Source organism: Erinaceus europaeus, chromosome 15 (genome assembly GCF_950295315.1).
Source record: "Erinaceus europaeus chromosome 15, mEriEur2.1, whole genome shotgun sequence".
In the NCBI taxonomy this organism is placed as follows: Eukaryota; Metazoa; Chordata; class Mammalia; order Eulipotyphla; family Erinaceidae; genus Erinaceus; species Erinaceus europaeus.
In genome coordinates, this window is record NC_080176.1 from 12,311,120 (window position 1) to 12,330,369 (window position 19,250).

Below are 19,250 nucleotides of genomic sequence, written 5' to 3' on the forward strand. Positions count from 1 at the left end.
TGAGATCCAGAGCATCTGAGCCTCTTGTCCACAACCACACAGTCAGAACCGTGCTCAAACTCCTATTCTCCTTACCCCACACTGCCATCTTTGCTGCCCTCAAGCCCTTTGAACTAACCTCGGTCTTTCAGTGTCCCGGCCCTTCCTAAAACTCCATCTCTCTCCTGCTTTTAAGTAAGCTCGATGTTTTCAACTTATCAAAACACATATAATAAGCCAGCAGAGCCAGCAGAGGCAAGGAGGGGGAGAATTGAGGGGTGGGACGGGGGTGGGCTCAGATTGGTCCTGCTGGAAAAGACACTGCAGGGCAGAAAGAGATGAACTAAGTATCTGGAGGGAGAGAGCAGGAGAGAGGATAGGTGAGCCCGACTGACAAGGAAGGAGCAACATGAAATTAAACTGAGCTTTGGAACCATACCTCCTAGAAAACACCACTGATGTCAAAGCAGACGGCAAGGAAGGTGACAGCCTGAAGTGGCAGGTGAGAATGACAAAGCCTGTCACCACCAAGGTTTGAGAGGAGATGACAGCCCTGTAGTGGGCAGGTCATAGGTGTATTGACACAGGTTTGAGGCTCGACTTTACTATTTTAAGTTATGTGGCCTTGGGTTTGGGATTTTAGTCCTTCTGTGCCTTGTTTTCCCCATCTGTAAAGTGGGATGGTGATAACAGTGCGGCAGACTTCTTCAGGTCATGCAAAGATAAATTGAGTCCGGGGGCCAGGTGGCGGCGCATCTGGTTAAGTGCACACATTACAGTGCACAGGGACCTGGGTTCAAGCTCCTGGTCCCCACCTGCAGGGGGGAAACCTTCACAAGTGGTGGAGCAGGGCTGCAGATTTCTCTCTGTCTCTTTCCCTCCCTATCTTCCCCTCCCCTCTCAACTTCTCTGTTTCTATCCAGTAATAAATAGGAATTAATTAGGAATTTAAAAAAAGATTAAATGAGTTGCAGGCATAACATGCCTGGCACACCATAAGCTCCCTCTAGGCCACTTATCATTATTTAAAAGTTAGGAAGATTAAGGAAAAAGCCCCAACTTGGTTTGTGGCACCAGCTTTAGCCTGCTATCAGAACCAAAGGCATTGCAAGAAAACTACAGACTAATACTCCTCAGGATCATAAACACAAAAACCCTTAGCAACATATTGGCAAATCTAAGCTGATAGTATCTAATAAGTGTAGTAAATATACCAGGACCGGGTAGGGTTGTCCCAGGAATGCAAGGCTGGTTCAACATTTGAAAACCATTCAGTGTGATTCATCACTTTAACATGTGATCATCTCTGTGGGTTCAGAAGTATTTGAATAACTCAACTCTACTAATAATAAAGACTTAAGAAATTGGCAACAGGGGGTCAGACTGTAGCGCAGCAGGTTAAGTGCTTGAAACTTGAGGACCGGCATAAGAAGTTGGCAACAGAGGTAGTTTCTGTAACACTATAAAGGGTGTTTTTAAGTGACTCACTGCTGTCATTACATTTAATGAGAACAGACTTTCCCTGTTAGACCCAGAGCAATGCAGGGATGTCTGTTCTCTATATTCCCATCAACACCATACTAGAAGTTCTAGCCAGAGTAATAAGACAAGAAAAAGAAATAAAAAGGTATACAGTAAGGAGAGGAAGAACTAAATTGCTTCAATTCACAGGTAATACAATTGCCTTTATAGGAAATCACAGATTCTAACCCTCCCCCCCAAAAAAAGCTCTTAAAAACTAATAAGTGCTGTTTCTGTAATGTTAATGTGCAAAGTAGTGCTGTATTAGCAGTAAAAAAAAAAATTTCCCCACCTGCAGGGGAGTCGCTTCACAGGTGGTGAAGCAGGTCTGCAGGTGGCTATCTTTTTCTCTCCACTCTCTGTCTTCCCCTCCTCTCTCCATTTCTCTCTGTCCTATCCAACAATGAATGACATCAACAACAACAATAATAACCATGACAAGGCTACAACAACAAGGGCAACAAAAGGGAGAAAAAATGGCCTCCAGGAGCAGTGGATTCATGGTGCAGGCACTGAGCCCCAGCAATAACCCTGGAGGCAAAAAACAAAAATTGAAGTTAAAATTTGACTTAAAAAAAAAACAGATTTTCAAGTAAGAGATTTCCAAGTTCCTTTGAAGTAGACAAACTGACACCTTTAGGCTCCTATTCCTAGAAGGTAGCAATTGGCTGGAGCTGGTGGACTACCTGCTTTGCCTCTGCAGAGCTAGATGTGTGTGTGTGTGTGTGTGTGTGTGTGTGTGTGTGTGTATCTGTGAATATTAAATAGGTAATATTCATATTACTAGAAACCTCAAAATATTAAAAGGCACACATTGCAGTCTTCCTCCTCCCCTACTTCTCTAGTAAGCCATTCCCCTATCACCCCCACCATGACAACATTGTGTAGATCACCACTGTGTGTGTGTCTTTCTTTTTTATTTTAATACCTTATTGGATAGAGATGAAGACAAACAGAAAAGGGAAAAGGAGGTAGAGAGGGAGGGAGAGGGGGGGGAGAGAAAAAGAGGGAGAAAGAGTCTCTTGAAGCACTGCTTCACCATTCATGAAGCTTCCCCCCCCAACCCTGCAGGTGGGGACCAGGGGCTTGAACCCAGGCCCTTGCACATGGTAACTTGTGTGCTCAACCAGGTGCACCACCACCCACCCTCTTTGTGTCTTCATTTATTACTTACTCTTTCAGCATCCTGAGTGTTTATACTAGCAGTTAAGAATAGAGGACTTCAACTCTCCCTTTCTTTGCTCGTCCCCAGAAAAACACAAGTACACATGCTGTCCTCTACTTTAGACTCCTTAACTTCTTGAATTTAATCATTGGTAACTGTATATCTGAAACTCTTTCTCTCATGAAGCTACAGGGTATTCCATCGTCTGTTTGGACCATAATTCACTTAATAGTGGCCCCTTTCAAAAGATCACATGCCTCCCAGTTTGAGAGTCCTTGTATAGCATACCTAATTCTCCTTAACTTAGCCTGCCCTCAGAACCCCTACAATCACAGTGGGAGTTAAGACTCCAGACTTGTCTCTGACCCTAATTCATTGTGTGACCTTGGATAAGCCATTCTTGATGGGCCTGTAAAAGGCCCAAGGGGACCAGGCTCAGCTGGAGATCAGGTCCATAGATGAAAACCCAAGACAGCAAATGAAGCAGCCTGGCTGGAGGCTGGCTGGGCTGGCCCAGGGCTGGGCCTGGACAGCACCTCTGCAGGTCCTGCACACTCTCCATAATGATCCCACTGTCTGTTCTGCTTTATGAGGCCAAGAATAAGCTGCATTGCATTGCATTGCACTGTTTTGGAAGTGAACACAGTTACGAATTCTGTGGCTTACCCTTGTTTGCTCTGTGATCTTAGTAATGACAGCCCACCTCTCTGAGCAAAAGCATGGGCGGTCATGCTCTTCAGGTGACCTCTGAGGTCAAGGCTAGCTTTGAATCACCCCTCTTCTCATTACTAGTCTGTGGCCTTGGGCTCATTGCTCACCCTCTCTGAGCCTCAACTTCCTCATTCAAAAGTTGGAACAGTAATGGTATTTGTAGGGCTGTTGAAAGTAGTCATCATAATTGAAAAATTTAAAAAAAGTAAGCTCCATTTTGGGCTCAGGCTTGCTCTCATGTAGAAAGAGTAAGAGCTCATACAGGCTAGAGTCCCATAAAGAGCAGCTCTCAGTGTCTTACAACACATTGCTGTATTTGAGTCTTATATTCCTCAAGCTACACAAGCCTCCTCCATAGGTTGTTTTCCAGAGGCACAACTCCACTGGAAAAGTTCCCAGCAGGCATGAAACTCCACACCTGGCCTAGGAGAGAAGGAACTGATGGGTTAATCAATTTCCTGAGCAGCAAGCAGAGACCGTACACCCCCAACGTTGCTTCCTGTGACCCAGTGAGAACTGCAGGGACAGTGTCAGCTAATGCCACCAGCAAGGTTGCCTGGGCAGGAAAGGTGGACACAGATGCCACCACTGAGCCACTGAGAGGATCTGAAACCCATCGGCAGGCTGACCGGGGTTGCTGTGCATGCTGAGGTGGTAGGGGTCTTGAGCTCAAAAGGCCAGACAGTAAACATTAGCAAAGTGGTCCCAGCTTAAAGAAATGTTTCACTTGTTCAAAGGACCAGGCTTCTCTTCTGTTTTACTGAAACGTGTCTCTCTTTCCTCTTAGTAACCTCAAACACTTACTTACATAGCACTCACTGTACTCAAGGAAGTCTTTTCAAAGCACTGTGCATGCCTTATTTCACCCAGTTCTCACAAAGATCCTTTGAGACCAGTGTAGTGCTTGTGCCCATCTTGCAGATGAGAACACTGACACGCTCACCCAAGGTCACACAGCCAGCAAGCAAGAGGCAGTAATTCTCAGCACTGCCATTCACCTTTATCACTAGACGGTGACAGCTGGCGGCTGACACTCAGGTTGGGTGGAGCCATGAGAATGACAAGCGCAGGGAGGAAAAGTGAGGAAGACTCACTTGGGAGACCAGAGCATTGGCATCAATGGGAAGAGGAAGTGCCAAGAAATTCCACACACTGTCTGCTAATGGTGTTTTGGAACATAAGTCCGCCATTTTGGGAAGGGGAAGGCTATGGAACTTGCCTACCTGGTGAATTGGGGATATGGGCTCCATGGTCCCCAGATCTGGATTCCAACCCATCTGTTGACTTTCTGTGTGGAAGAGAGGGCAGCTCTGACAAGTCAAGTCTCAATGTCTCTTTCTGCAGAACAGGCAGAAAGAACAAGGCCCATTTTCACAGCCTTGGTGAGGCATCCAAAGAGGAGAGGACTCAGGCCTGCTTTTCTGTCACCACTGGCTTTGTAGTGAGCCCAAACTGCCTCCGTTTACAAAGAGGAGGAGGGAAGACTATGGCCAGAGCTGAGAGTGGCTGAGGTAGCATCAGAACCTGGCTTTCTCAACTTTTCATGAGCTCGCTTTTCACAAAATTCCACTGCTAGTGGTCTCTTAAGAGGCAGCAATGGTGGCCTGGGAGATAGATAGCTCAGCAGGCAGGGCACATACCCTGCTATAGGTGAAGCCATGGATTCAAGCCTGGCACCACACAAGAGCACTGTGAATGCCTCAGTGAGTGCTCCATGGCTGGTGGAGTGGTGCTGTGCTCTCTCCTTTCACCTCCCCATATAAAAAAGAGAGAGGAGGAGGAGATGGAGGAGAAGGAGAAGGAGAAGGAAAAGAAGCAGCGAGAGGGGAAGTAATACGTTTAGAGCTCAGAGCAGTCATTTCGATTTGGGCAGGTTTTGCTGTTATTGTTGTTTTATGGAGGATTATTTCAGGAGGCACAGGATGAAGCTTTAAATCCTTTTTCTAGTTTTGTTACTTCTTCCGATTCCATCAAAGAGAAAAGCTCAGCTTGGCGCTGGTGTATCCTTAGCAGCTTTTCATCCAGGCTAAGGCTGCCTTTTCAGCAGACTCAGATCGGACCTCAGGCTCCGCACCTCAGCAGACGGCAGTGTCTACCTTGAATGAATGTCGCCACTGTGTTGTCCCTGTTCATTTCTCAAAAGCTGCCTTCTCCTCTCCAAGGAGACCTGTTAGCTGGGGTCTCTCTGCAGCTCTGCTCTTCAGTCGAGTCATCCCTTGCCTCTTGGGGCCTCACCAACAGCTGACATCCAACTAGGACTCAGGTCTCTCATTCCCTCCATCTTGACTAACAACTAAATCCAGGTACTGGGGGCAGATGCTTTCTGGGAAATGCACGTATGCTTGGAACAACTTGGACTTGTGAAGCCACTCCTTTGAGGGTGCATTTTATGACATACAGGCAGAGATCAAGGACTTCACACAAAAGCCAAGAAACCTCAGAGAGAAGTGCCTGGGGATGTCAGATGCTCACCAGATTCCTAGCACCGGGTATGGGGGAAAAATAAATTCAAGCATATCCTCCATAGTTTATGCTGATCACATTTGGGATGCATGTGATTAGATTAGACGTTTTGTTCTTTTTTTTAAATTCCCTTTTGTTGTCCTTGTTGTTTTATTATAGTTATTATTGATGTCGTCGTTGTTGGATAGGACAGAGAGAAATGGAGAGAGGAGGGGAAGACAGAGAGGGGGAGAGAAAGACAGACACCTGCAGACCTGCTTCACCGATTGTGAAGCGACTCCCCTGCAGGTGGGGAGGGGGCGGGGGGCTTGAGCCAGGATGCTATCGCAGGTCCTTGTGCTTTGCGCCACTTGCTCTTAACCCGCTGCGCCACTGCCCGACTCCCCAGATTAGACGTATTGTTTCACTCAGGGGTTGGGAGGTAGTGCAGCGGGTTAAGCGCAGATACTGTGAAGCGCAAGGACTGGCGCAAGGATCCCAGTTTGAGCCCTCGGCTCCCCATGTGTAGGAGGTCGCTTTGCAAGCGGTGAAGCAGATGTGCATGTGTCTATCTTTCCCTCTCCCTCTCTGTCTTCCCCTCCTCTTTCAATTTTTCTCTGTCCTATCTAACAACAACAATAACAGCAACAACAACAATGGAAAAATGGCCACCAGGAGCAATGGGTTCATAGTGCAGGCACCAAGCCCCAGTGAAAACCCTGGAGACAAAAAAAATTTAAGAATAAAAAAACAAAATCAGTTTCACTCATTTATTATTATTATTATTATTACTGGCAGAAAAATTACATATGTGACTCTCAATTCCTTTATGTTGGACAATAGTATCTCACAAATTATGAGTTTCAGGAGAAGAGCAAATCACATTAAAACAAAATATTGAGTAAATGGTAGTAAAGAGAACAGGAGAAATATGGCAAACAAAAATGAAGTTGGTGGGACAGATAGTGGAATCTGAGGGGCACTAAGCTGATACAACACTCCTGATGAAGAAATTGAAGTTCAGAGAGGGTAAGGAATTCCTGTAAGGTTACACAGCCAAGTAGAGCTAAACATGCCCCTGAATCCCATAGATTCTCAATCCAGGGTGCTTTGGCCTTCACAGCAGGGACAACCCAGCCACTTCCATCAAAAGAAATGCCAGGGCATGGGGAGGACATGACTATCTTAGGTCCCAGTGAGACTCAGAGGCAGAGAACCTCTCTGTGTGAATAGCCCAGGGTGTTTGCTCCTCCACACAGTGAAGGCAGAATTGCCTGGCCTTCTCTCGAGCAAAGGTTGTGATCAGCTGAATGACACTGAGAGGATTTTTTTTTTTTCCTCCAGGGTTATTGCTGGGCTCGGTGCCTGCACCATGAATCCACCGTTCCTGGAGGCCATTTTTTCCCCTTTTGTTGCCCTTGTTATTGTAGCCTCGTTGTGGTTATTATTATTACCATTGTTGATGTTGTTCATTGTTGGATAGGACAGAGAGAAATTGGAGAGAGGAGGGAAAGACAGAGAGAGGGAGAGAAAGACACCTGCAGACCTGCTTCACCGCCTGTGAAGCGACCCCCCTGCAGGTGGGGAGCTGGGGGCTCGAACCGGGATCCTTACGCCGGTCCTTTTGCTTTGCGCCACGTGCACTTAACCCACTGTGCCACCACTCGACCCCCAAAGCTAGGATTTTTAACACATCAAAGGTATATCTTTATTTTGCCCATGGCAAAAGAGGATACAACAAGAAATGAGAGATATAAATGTATCTGCATGCATGGCATCATTGATCTAGCTTTCCTCTCATCCGTCGACATCCATTAATCCAGTCACTCATCCACCCACCCAGCCAGCCAGCCATTCACCCATCAGTTTGTCTGCCCATCCATCCGTCTGTCCATCCATCCATCCATCCATCCATCCATCCATCCATCCATCCATCCATCCATATATGCCTGGCATTGCCATTCCCCTCTCTCTCTCTCCCTTCCCCTCTCCCTCTCCCTCTCCCTCTCTCCCCCCCCCCCCCCGCCTCCAGAAACTGAATGAATGTAAACCATCACCTATGGAAAGTTCCAGGAGAAGTACATGGAGATGACAGATTGTTGGGTGAGGGGTGGAGAAGCCTCAGAACCTGCAGAATGGGGGAGGGTAGATCAGGCCCAGAGAGCAGGCCATGCAGAGTGACCCTAAGGCAGGTTGGGGGTGGGCGGGAGATAGCTGAGAATGTGGGGTGCCTAAGGACTGTGGAGGTGGAGGCATGGTGTGAGCTGCAGGCAGAGGGGAACTGGAAGCCAGAACTTTAAGGAAACGGCACAGAGTGGGTCTGAACAGCATGAGGCGAGTAGGTCCACGGTGCCTTCTCCCCTGCAGCACCGGTACTGGCAGAGCCTGGGGAATTGCTTTTCGGCCCCAGATACATCTTAACCTTGTTCTGCTCCGTGCAGAGCAGACTGATGGCATCCTCCCACAGGGGATTCTACATAGACACTCAGGTGTACATAGGCACACACAGGCAAAGGCATGTACACACACATGTACGCACAAGGACGTACACTCCTGCAGTGTGGCTGGCCCTTCCTCTTGGGGACCACAGCCCCCTGCTTTTAGCATTCCTGGACTCACCACCTCAGTTCAGCTCCAGGGAACTGCTGACAAGAACCATCATCTGCCTCTTGAAAGAAAAGCAGCCTAATGGAGCTGTGATTGGAGAACGAGCTTGAGAGAGGCGGGGGGGTGGGGGTGGTGGTGGCCTGCCTTCACCCTCTCAGAGTTTGGTTCTCACATCCTGTCCCCTCCACACCCAGGACCCTTCCAGAACACTGCCTTTCTCGAAGGCCTCAGGGATTAGGATTTAGGAACTGCCTTAAAGGTTTGTCCCACCCGGGTCCAGGTCCCTGCACCACAGACTGATTGTCTGCAAGGTCCTGAGCAAGCCATTCCTCCTCCTCAAGACTCGGTTTGCTCATCTGGGAAAAGGTGACATCATCAGCATTATTCCCCGAAGCCCTCCTGCACCCACAGGGTAGACACTCCAACCAGGTGATTGCTGAGGGGAGAGGCTCCCCTACAAGCTAGGCCAGAGAAGGTCCCTTGAACCCAGGATCAAAGCTCAGCCAGATGGGCTCCCCATTCTACAAGGCAGCCAGAAGAAGGTGCTCCAGAGTGGTGACCAGAGAAGGGTGGGCAGAGGGCACAGCCAGGGCAAGACCCCCGAGGGCAGCAGGAGGTGGACGAGGCAGCTGCAGGCTGGCTAGTGGGGGCCTTTGGGCTCCGGCCAAGGTCACAGTCTCTGGGTAAGACAGTCAGAAGCAGGCAGGCTAGCACTGCGTGGTGGTGATGGCAAGTCCTGCTGGTGGTCCAACCATCCGATGCCAGGGTCATAAGCAGAGAAAAAGCAACTGCTCGGACAGGAAGGAAACCCTCATCTTACTGCCTGATGAACAGGATCTAGGTGTGTCTGATGCCCCAGGAAGAAGGGAAAATACCTCCTCACCCCCAGATGATGGTGGGGACTCCCAGTACATCTAGAAGATGGGCAAGAAAAGCCTGTGGGAGAGGGAGGAAAAAGCTGGCTGCTTCTTGAACCTTCTTAGAATAGGCCTTCTTGCCAGAGGAAGAGAACCCCTAGAAAGAATAGTGTTTCTCTCTCTTCCTCCATGTGTCTGTCTATCTATCTATCTGTCTGTGTATCTATCTATCTATCTATCTGTCTCCTTCATCACCAACACCACTGCCACCAATGAATAGGATGTTCCCCCTCTCTCCATCACCAGCACCACTTACCACTGTCATCACTACCACTGCCATTTATTGAGCACTTACTCCAAGCCAATCATTAGATCAAATTCATTTCTCCAGAATGCCTTGCTGGCGGCTCAGTGCCTATCAATGCTATGGCTTGCACCCATGTTTGGCAGATGCAGAGAGAGAGGAGGCTCCCCGAGTGAAGTGACCCACCCAAGGTCATCCAGCCACTGAAAGAAGCCACTGAGATGTAACAGCCTGCATGTCATGTCATCACAGCTGCCACTGGGACTACAGCAGATGCCAGCCAGCATTCAGGGCACCGGCAGACCAATACCATGTCTACACACCTGTTTTGCTTCCACCTCCCAGCCTGGTCTGTGAACACCTTCCCAGGGCCTGTACCTTCTTTCTTGATGAAGGACTCTGTCCGCATCCCCACTGCCCTCTGCCCAAGCAGATGGTTTAATTACTCGCAATTATTTTTAAGCAAGGACAGGCAGATGAATTCCCTCTCCATCCCACACCCAGCCAACAAAAATGGAAAATGTGCTGCCTGTTTTTATTCTTAAGGAGCAGACTGTGGGGAAGTGCCCCCCCCCCACACACACACACATACAACCCTGTCTTCTCACATCATCCAAGGCTTCCTTTTTCTGCTATTATGGGCCCAGCTTCAGCCATGTGCTCAGAATTCCACAGCCAGTTCATGTGGTGACTGTCTATTGACCACATTATGTGCCAGGGTGCACTCCTGATGCTTGAAAGGAGCCATCAGTGACTGCCATGAATGTTAACATAGTGCTGGGCAACGTGCAAAGTGAATTAAAATTGACAGAGGGCTGTCCTGTCCATTAGGAGACCACAGCTACAGCAAGCGTCTAAGTAACTTTCCTGGGGGCTGGGCATTGGCACAGCCAGTTAAGAACACATATTACTAAACGCAAGGACCCGCGTTCAAGCCCCTGCTCCCCACCTGCAGGGGGATGCTTCACAAGCAGTGAAACAGGTCTGCAGGCATCTGTCTTCCTCTCCCTTTATCTCCCTCCTCTTCTCTCAATTTCTCTCTGTCCTATGTAATAAAAAATAAAAGTAAACAAGAAAACAAAAGGAAAATTGACTGCTAGAGCGATGGATTCATAGTGCTGGCACTATGCCTTTAAGGATAATCCTGGCGGCAGAAAATATAAAAGAAAAAGTAGCTTTCCCAACTTACTAGCAGCAGGTCAAAGCCCAAGCTCCCTCCTTGGACCTCAAATCTGGGACTCAAAATTGTCCCAGGCAGGGATGATACTCCCCACCTACAGTGGGACTGCCCTTCTGAATCCTGTTAGAACTCTCCACTACTTGGGAATTATGTGTTAAGTACTGGTGCCACAAAAAAATAAATAAATAAAATAAGATGGGATTGGGTCCCTATCCTTGGGGAGGACATTCCAGTTGGAGATGGAGAAGTCAACTTCAGGAAGGTGAAGGTTGGCGCAAGGCATGTAGCAGGAAACCTGGGCACCATGGGCAGAAGAGAAGGCCTGAGCCAAGTCTTGGGCTGGGGGCCAGTCTAGGTATGATGTGGTAGCTGCTGGGCCAGGCCTGGGCCTCATCTTCCTCATCTTGGGGTCCTCTGTGCAGTGCACATCCTAACCTTAAGTCCATAGCAACTGCATCTCTGGCCAGAAAGGGAACAGGGAGTAAGATAACTGTGCTTTTGACATGCGTACTATCTAACAGCCAAAACTAGACAATTGAAAGTTACTACGTTGTCCCAATTTGGTCATCTTTTACCTTTTTATATTTTATTTAGTTAGTTATTTTGGATAGAGACAGAAGTTGAGAGGGAAGGGGGAGAGAGAGAGAGAGAGAGAGAGAGAAGCCAACAGCATTGTTTCACCACTCATGAAGTTTCTCCCCTGCAGGTGTGGACTGGGGTCTTGAACTTGGGTCCTTGTGCATGGTAATGTGTGCACTCAAGCAGGTGGGTACACCACCACCTGGCCTCCATATTTCACCTTTTTAAATATCCATTTCCCAGTGTCCAATCTATTGTCCTAAAATTTAATCATTTGCTGTTTTGGAGAAAGCATCTGGAGAATGTGTGGCCCCCAAGCTGGTGACCCAGTACTGCACCCATGGCTCCACCACCACCTCCCTATGGGTAGGACCCTTGGCTGCACTTGAATTCATGATTGTGGGAGCCTGGATGGTAGAAACCACTAACTCTATGCAGTAAATGTGATTGCTGTTCAAAAGGAGAACCTTCTGATTTGAAATGACTTGGTCAGTTATTTTGGAGATGGAGGAAAACTATTAACTCTAATTTGTACATAGTTACAAAACTTTTCTTGTGGTAAGAATTAGAACTTTTCAATTCTACTCTTAGCAACTTCTGAGTGTGCAATCCAGGGGGGGGGGGCTGTCCTTATTAACCTCCGTTATTTGACTGGCATATTTGATAAGGGCTTTGGGGCCAGCGGAATAGCTTACTTGGACAGTGCGTTGCTTTGCCCTGTATGTGTGTCCCAGGTTCAAGCCCAGCCCCCACCATATGGAAGGAAGCTTTGGTGCTGTAGTCTCTTTCACTCTCTCTGTCTCTGCCTAAAGAAAAAATATATAATGACTTCTTCAGGACCAACTTGCCAGGTTAAAAGTTTTAATAATGTTTCAGCTATTTCTCTTGGGTCTTCTAGGCATACTATTCTATTATCTACAAATCATAATTGTTCTGCCTTCTTGAATCACTCATCTCCTATCTTACTGCTTTAACTGACATACAGAGTTGGAGTCTTGGCTGGTAGCACTAATGCTTACTATTATTTCAATTGGATTGCCAGTAGTATTTTATTAGACTGGAGGAATGGATTGGGTTTATAAGCATATGTTGGCAAATAGCTTCTGGAATGGGGGGCAGGGACCAAGGCAGAGCTAAGAAATTTGAGTGTTGGGGGCAGGGTGGTGGCGTACTTGATTAGGTGCACATATCACCATGTGCAAGGACCGGGGCTTGAGCCCCCCACCTGCAGAGGGACACTTCACAAGCGGTGAAGCAGGTCTGTAGCTGTCTTTCTTTCTTCCTATCTCCCCTCCCCTCTCAGTTTCTCTCTGTCCTATCAAGTGTAACAGAAGCAAAAAAAAAAAAAAAAAAAAAAAGGAAGGAAGAAAGGAAGAAGAAAAAATGTAGGCACCGAGCTCCATCAAACCCTGACAGCAATAATATATATCTAATAAGTGTCTGTCTTTCTCTCTCCATCTCTGTCTTCCCCTCCTCTCTCAATTTCCCTCTGCCCTATCCAACAACAACAGTGAAGGCAACAAAGTGGGGGAAATGGCTTCCAGGAACCCCAGCAATAACCCTGGAGGCAAAAAAAGAAGAAAAATATATATAATAATAATAAAGAAGAAAAAGATAAAGAAATGTGAGTGTTTTACTAAGCAAATATGCATCAACTTTCTACCGTGTGTCAGGTACTGTTTACCATTGAAAATGGTTATAAAGGAGACCTATGCCCTCCATGTCACCCCCCCTGACCCCCCAGTATTAGGATGTCCAAGGAAGAAGAAAAAGCAGGCTGCATCTAAGAAGGTTTGGGCCAAGAATAATTTCAGTTTATAGGCAAGCAACAAAATATGACCCGCAAGTCTGAAAATTCTGGCAACTGTAATTGATAATGACCAAGAAAATTGGTTAAATTTGTATTCTCCTCTAAAATCTAGTATTATCTACTCATCGGGGGGGGGGAATGGAGGAGGGGATGTGAAAGCAGTGAAATTAGAATTTTTCATTCGTGAGTGCTCTAAGGATGTGGATGGGAGAGAAATGAGCAGATATTTTCATTTTCTGCTCTCGAGCTCAGGCCACCTCTGAACTAGCTGGGGGTGTTAGCGTTTGCCTAAGGCTTTTGCCTTCCACAAAGCTGCTTTCCCTGCACCGTCTCCTTGGGGCCTCCCCGCAACCTTGGGAGTTTGCAAAGCAATTTCACTGAGGTTATCGCAGCAGTTCTTGAAGTCTCATCCCTCATTTCCCTGTGGCCCACGTGCCAGCCGAGCCTGTCCCTTCACAGCTCTGCAAACACAGCTTGCTTTCACACTCCTTGACTGTGCACCCATGGTTCCCTCTGCTGGGAGAAAAGCCCACTCCTTCCTAGTTGAGCAGAGGCGTGCCCAGCTCATTCCGGAAACCCTTTGTTCCCTTGGGGCAGCCAATGAGGTCCAGGCAGCCTGGAACAGGAGGCGGCTAGCACCCAGTGCTCATGTCGGAGGTAGACCATTAGGCCAGTGGGCATAGACTCTGCTTTGTGGCTCACTTGAGTGTCAATGGAAGAAGCCACAGTCTGGAAACTTCTGCCTTTTGAGGCAGCAGTGCAGGTAACCAGGCCCAAGTTCAAATCCCTGCTCTGTTACTTCCTTGTTCTATAACTTTGAACAAGTCCTTAAACCTAATCCTAAATTGTCTGCTTTATAAAAAGGATCCAGTTGGGGCCGGGTGGTGGCGCATCTGGTTAAATGCACACATTACAATGCACAAGGACCCTGGTTCAAGCCCCTGGTCCCCACCTGCAGGGGAAAAGCTTTGCAAGTGGTGAAGTAGTGTTGCAGGTGTCTCTCTGCCTCTCTCTCTCTCTCCCTCTCTCTCTCTCTCTCTTTCTCTCTCTCTCTACTACTCCCCTTACCTCTCATATTTCTGTCTGTCTCTATCCAATAAATAAATAAAGATAATAACAAAAATAAATAAATAAGATCCAGTGACACCTACCTTAAATGCAAAGGAAGCAGCTATGGCTTTTTAAGTGATAAACATCTGCTACAACTGCTAGCAAATATTAGAAGATTGTGATGCCGGGCAGTGGCACACCAGATTGACTGCATACGTTACCATGCACAAGGACTGGGTTCAAACCCCCAGTCCCCATGTGCAGGGGGGAAGCTTCACAAGTGATGAAGCAGTGTTTCAGTCAATCTCTCTCTCCCCCCCCCTTCATCTCCCTCTCCCTCTCCTTTTTTTTTTTGTCTCAGTTTCCCCTTCCATTTCTATTTCTCTGTCTCTAGCCAAGAAATAAATAAGAAACAGATCCTTCCAGAGTCCTGGCTAGGCAAGGGCAACTTTACTCATTGATCCCAGGATGGACAGAGTGGTGCCTCTCTCCTTCTCTGTCTCTGTGTGTGTATGTCTCTCTCTCTCTCTGCCACCTCCCAGAACACAGAGGTGAGTTTACAGATGTTCCCAAACATAAAGCCATTTCCACATAATTATGCCTCCTTGACCTACATGTCATTCGGCTGTGTGCACAGGCTAAAGACACACACACATACAAAACAATTTCTCTAACCACAGAAAATCGCCTCCTGAGGCCCCCTGGGTAATTAGACACTGTCTTCTGAGCAAAGCCTATTGCCTGTCTCTCCTTGTCCCCCGGCACAGGGACTGCCACCCCAGGCCATGTCTGCAGAGTGAATGCAGGTCCCGCACAGGGACGGAATGTGCAGACGGTAGCCTTGGAGCTGGAGTGTGCATGGGGATTTTCCTAGTGTTCTCAAACATCCTGGTCCCAGGGACACCTTCCCATCAGGACCAGAATGAGACCTGCTCCCTTTGAGCATGGCTGTAGCTCCTGTTGTGTTTTATAGCTCAAAAAGCAGCAAGACTTAGGAAGCAGCATTCTCCTTGCTGGTTCATTTCAATGGGGGTGTCTAAAGGTCCTCTGACCTCAACAGCCCCTCCGGGACCCCATTACCTAGACAGAGCCTTTAAGGGGACTGGGTGGTGGCTCACCCAACTGAGCATACATATTACAGTGTCCAGAGACCCAGGTTCAAGCCCTCAGTCACCCACCTACAGGAAGGGAGCTTCATGAATAGTGAAGTAATACTTCCCTCTCTTTCCCTTTCTGTCTCCCTCTTCTCTATTTCTGTCTCTATCCAATACATAAATAATAAAATATTTTTTAAAACCAAGGCAATGGCTTTCCTGCTAACAGTCCTTCTACTGCCCCAGACTTCTTCAGACTGGAAGCACTCCAATGTGTAGAGATGGCAACTAAGTCAAAAATCTCAGACGCCCCTGTAGCCTCCAGTGTGTGGTCTCAGTTCTTTGCTGAACTGCCAGCTGTTCCCCCCCTAGCCACCTGTCTCTCTTGCCTTTTGGCCTTTGCTCACTCTGTTCCCTCTTCCTAGTATGCTTTGCTCCCCAGTTGCTTGACTGGCTCCCATTCCTCTGTATCTATGTACATTTCACTTCCTCCAGGAAGCTTCCTATGACACTGAGGTTGAATTTGTGGCTCCCTTCATAGAATGCTTCTGTTGTCCTACTTCCCCCTCTGGTATTTATCCATCTGGCTTCTGTCAAGCTAGATGCCCCAGGAGGGAGAGCCTGGTTCTTCTGGCCTGCCATGTAGGGCAAGGACCAGACACAGCAGGATCAAGATCCATAAGAGCAAGAAGAGGAGCAGGTGGACCTGAGCAAAACACTCCACACCCCGGGGCCTCCTGGGTGAGCCATCAAAATGACCTTTAACCTTTCTCAAGCAGGTGCTATACACGATGAGGCTGGTATTCTTCTCAGCATTTGAATTTTTTTCTTTTTTAAAAAAGGTTGCTTTTAGTTATTACACGAGAGAGAGTGTGTGTGTTTCACAGTTGAATCTCACCACATTTGAATCAAAAATCCCACAGGAGCCCTGAGACAGGTAGAATCATATACACACACACCCTGCCCCCAGCCCGTTCTGCTGACAGGGAACATTGAGACACTGTACCTGTAAAGCATTTAGCCAGAGGGGCTGGGTGATGGCTCCCCTGGTAGGGCACATACATTACCATGCACAAGGACCTGAATCCAAGTCCCTCAACCCGCCATCTATCTCAAAAGGCTTTGCAAGTGCCAGATCAGGGGCAAATGGTGGCACAGTGCTGTAGGAGTCTCTCTCTCTCCCTATCTCTCTAACACACACACACACACACACACACACACACACACACACACACACACACGTACTTAGCCAGGATCACAGTTAGAAATTAGGAAACATGAGAATTCCCTCCATAATGTCTGATTTTAGAATCAGGGCTCTTAATCTCTCTATTTCTCCATCAGATGAAAGGTATGGGCTATAAGAAAGAAACTGTCACAGCGAGGAGAAAAAAATGCATCATATGTTTGAGTGACCACTTTATATGCCAAGCTGCTTGGTCTCCTTAACAAGCCCAATGGGGAAAGTTCATTGTCTCCATTGGACGGATGAGGTCTCTGAGTTCCTTATCATGCTTGAAGAAATCAAAGAGGAATTTGAATTCAGCCTCATAGGCCATCATAAGAGGTAACAGACAAGTGGCTGAAGAGAGTGGGCTTAGAGAGTAAGCAAAGGGAGAAAATAAGATAAATTGCCAAGTGCACAATGGAATGGCAGGAGTGACAGCAAGCAGATGAATGCTCTTCAGACAGTGCCCTGGGGAGTCCGTCCATCCATCCACCCATCCATCCACCCATTCATCCATTCACTCATCTATGTACCCATCCATCCATCAATCTCTCATGCCACAAAGGTTGATGGGAGTATTTTCTTTATCTGCCCTGGGATAGGTCCCTCTAGATCAAAAAAAAAAAAAGAAAAAGAAAAAGAAAAAAAGAAAGAAAAAGAAAGACCAAACAGGTATCATCTCTGGCCTTCAGGGACTATCAGGGATGAGTGATAAAGTTCTTAAAAGAGATTATTGCCAAAATGCATTAATTCTCAAGCCAATGAGGTGTTTAACTTGGTGCATTAAGATCTGGGGAGAAAGGGAGTCGGATGGTAGTGGAGCAGATTAAGCGCAAGTGGCATAAAGCGCAAGGACCAGTGTAAGGATCCCGGTTCGAGCCCCCGGAGAGTCCCCCACCTGCAGGGGAGTCGCTTCACAAGTGGTGAAGCAGGTCTGCAAGTGTCTGTCTTTCTCTCCCCCTCTCTGTCTCCCCGTCCTCTCTCCATTTCTCTCTGTCCTATCCAACAATGAGCGTATCAGTAACAACAACAATAATAGCTACAACAATAAAGGGGGGGGCAACAAAAGGAAATAAATAAATAAATAAATATATTTTTTAAAAAATATCTGGGGAGAAGATTTAAAATAAATAAATAAATAAATAAATAAATAAATGGTCTGCTGGGCAAAGGGATATAGGCAAGGAAGACATTCCAGAAGAATTGTATAGGCAAAAGTAATCCATACAGGGCCAGGTGGTGACACACTTGGTATAGGACACACATTACCATGGGGGAAAGACCCTGGTTTGAATCCCCAGCTGTCTCCCTCTCTATCTCCCCCTCCTCTCTCAATTTCAGTGTATATCCCATAAGTAAATAAAAGTAAAATGTTAAAGGGATAATAAAAATTTTTTAAATAAAAATAAATTATGCAGGTACACAGAGGCAAGGCAGTTGTGTGCATTCAGGACATGGCTCATTCAGTGAAGTTCAAGGTGCATTTGAACGTGTTGCACGTAAAGTAGAATGTGCACGGGAACCTGTTGGTGCAGACACTGGGTTGGAGTTGTGAAACAAAGGTCACAAAGAACTGGCCACACAGTGTGCGTGTGCGTGTGCGTGTGCATGTGCGTGTGTCTTCTAAGTCACCCTTGAAACAACAGAAGACATAGTCAGAGTTGACTGTCACTCCCTCCTGGGAGGCTACCAGGTAGAATAAAACCCTAAATGTCCTTATGAAACAGGTCACAAGCTGCCCTATTCCCTAGTCGCCTCCACGTTCCTACTCACACACATCAGTGTTCCTGCCGGCCCCTGTGATAGTCTATACTTAGTGAGCCCCAGCCCTGAGCTACCAAAGGCAGCAAGGTTTTTTGAAATGATTGTCCCCACTGCCTCAGGATGATTTATTTATTAAGTTCTGAGCACTCTGACACTAAGGAATGGCTGTTATTCTCCCTAGAGCCTACTCCAGGCTTGGCATGGGAGTTGGGTATCATTAGATTACATGGAACTGAACTGGATTCCCATGGAAGATTCTGGCATCAGGTCTCTTCTCCGAGAGCTGATCGTCTCAACAGATCTCTCACACATGAAACACAAAATTAATTTCCAATTACTCTTGATCGTGTTACCTGACTCTTTTCTATAGTAGCCCTTCATAATCCTCATGCCTATTTGAAACTGTTAACCAGTCCTCTGCACGTCCCCAGGGCTGCATTAATCTCTGTCTATACCCAGCTTACTTACAATCTATTTGGCTGATACTTACTGTGTACCTGGTGTGTACCAGAAACTGTATTCGAGGTTGTTGCTATATTTAAAAGCAAAGCAGACACATTTCCTTTCCTTCTTAGTTTCTTTATTTTTAAATAATTTTTATTTATTTACTTATTCCTTTTTGTTGCCCTTGTTGTAATTATTGATGTCATCATTGTTGGATAGGACAGAGAGAAATGGAGAGAGGAGGGGAAGACAGAGAAAGACAGACACCTGCAGACCAGCTTCACCACCTGTGAAGCGACTCCCTTGCAGGTGGGGAGCCGGGGGCTCGAACCCGGATCCTTCCTCTGGTCCTTGCACTTTGTGCCACATGCGCTTAACCCTCTGCGCTACCACCTGACTCCCTTCCTTCTTAGTTTCTAACCTGGTTGTAAGGATGGTAAAAAGTCTATAGCGTCCATGAAACCAAGCATGCTTTTCCTACTTTAATTCATCCATTTAGTGCTCATAAAGCCTGT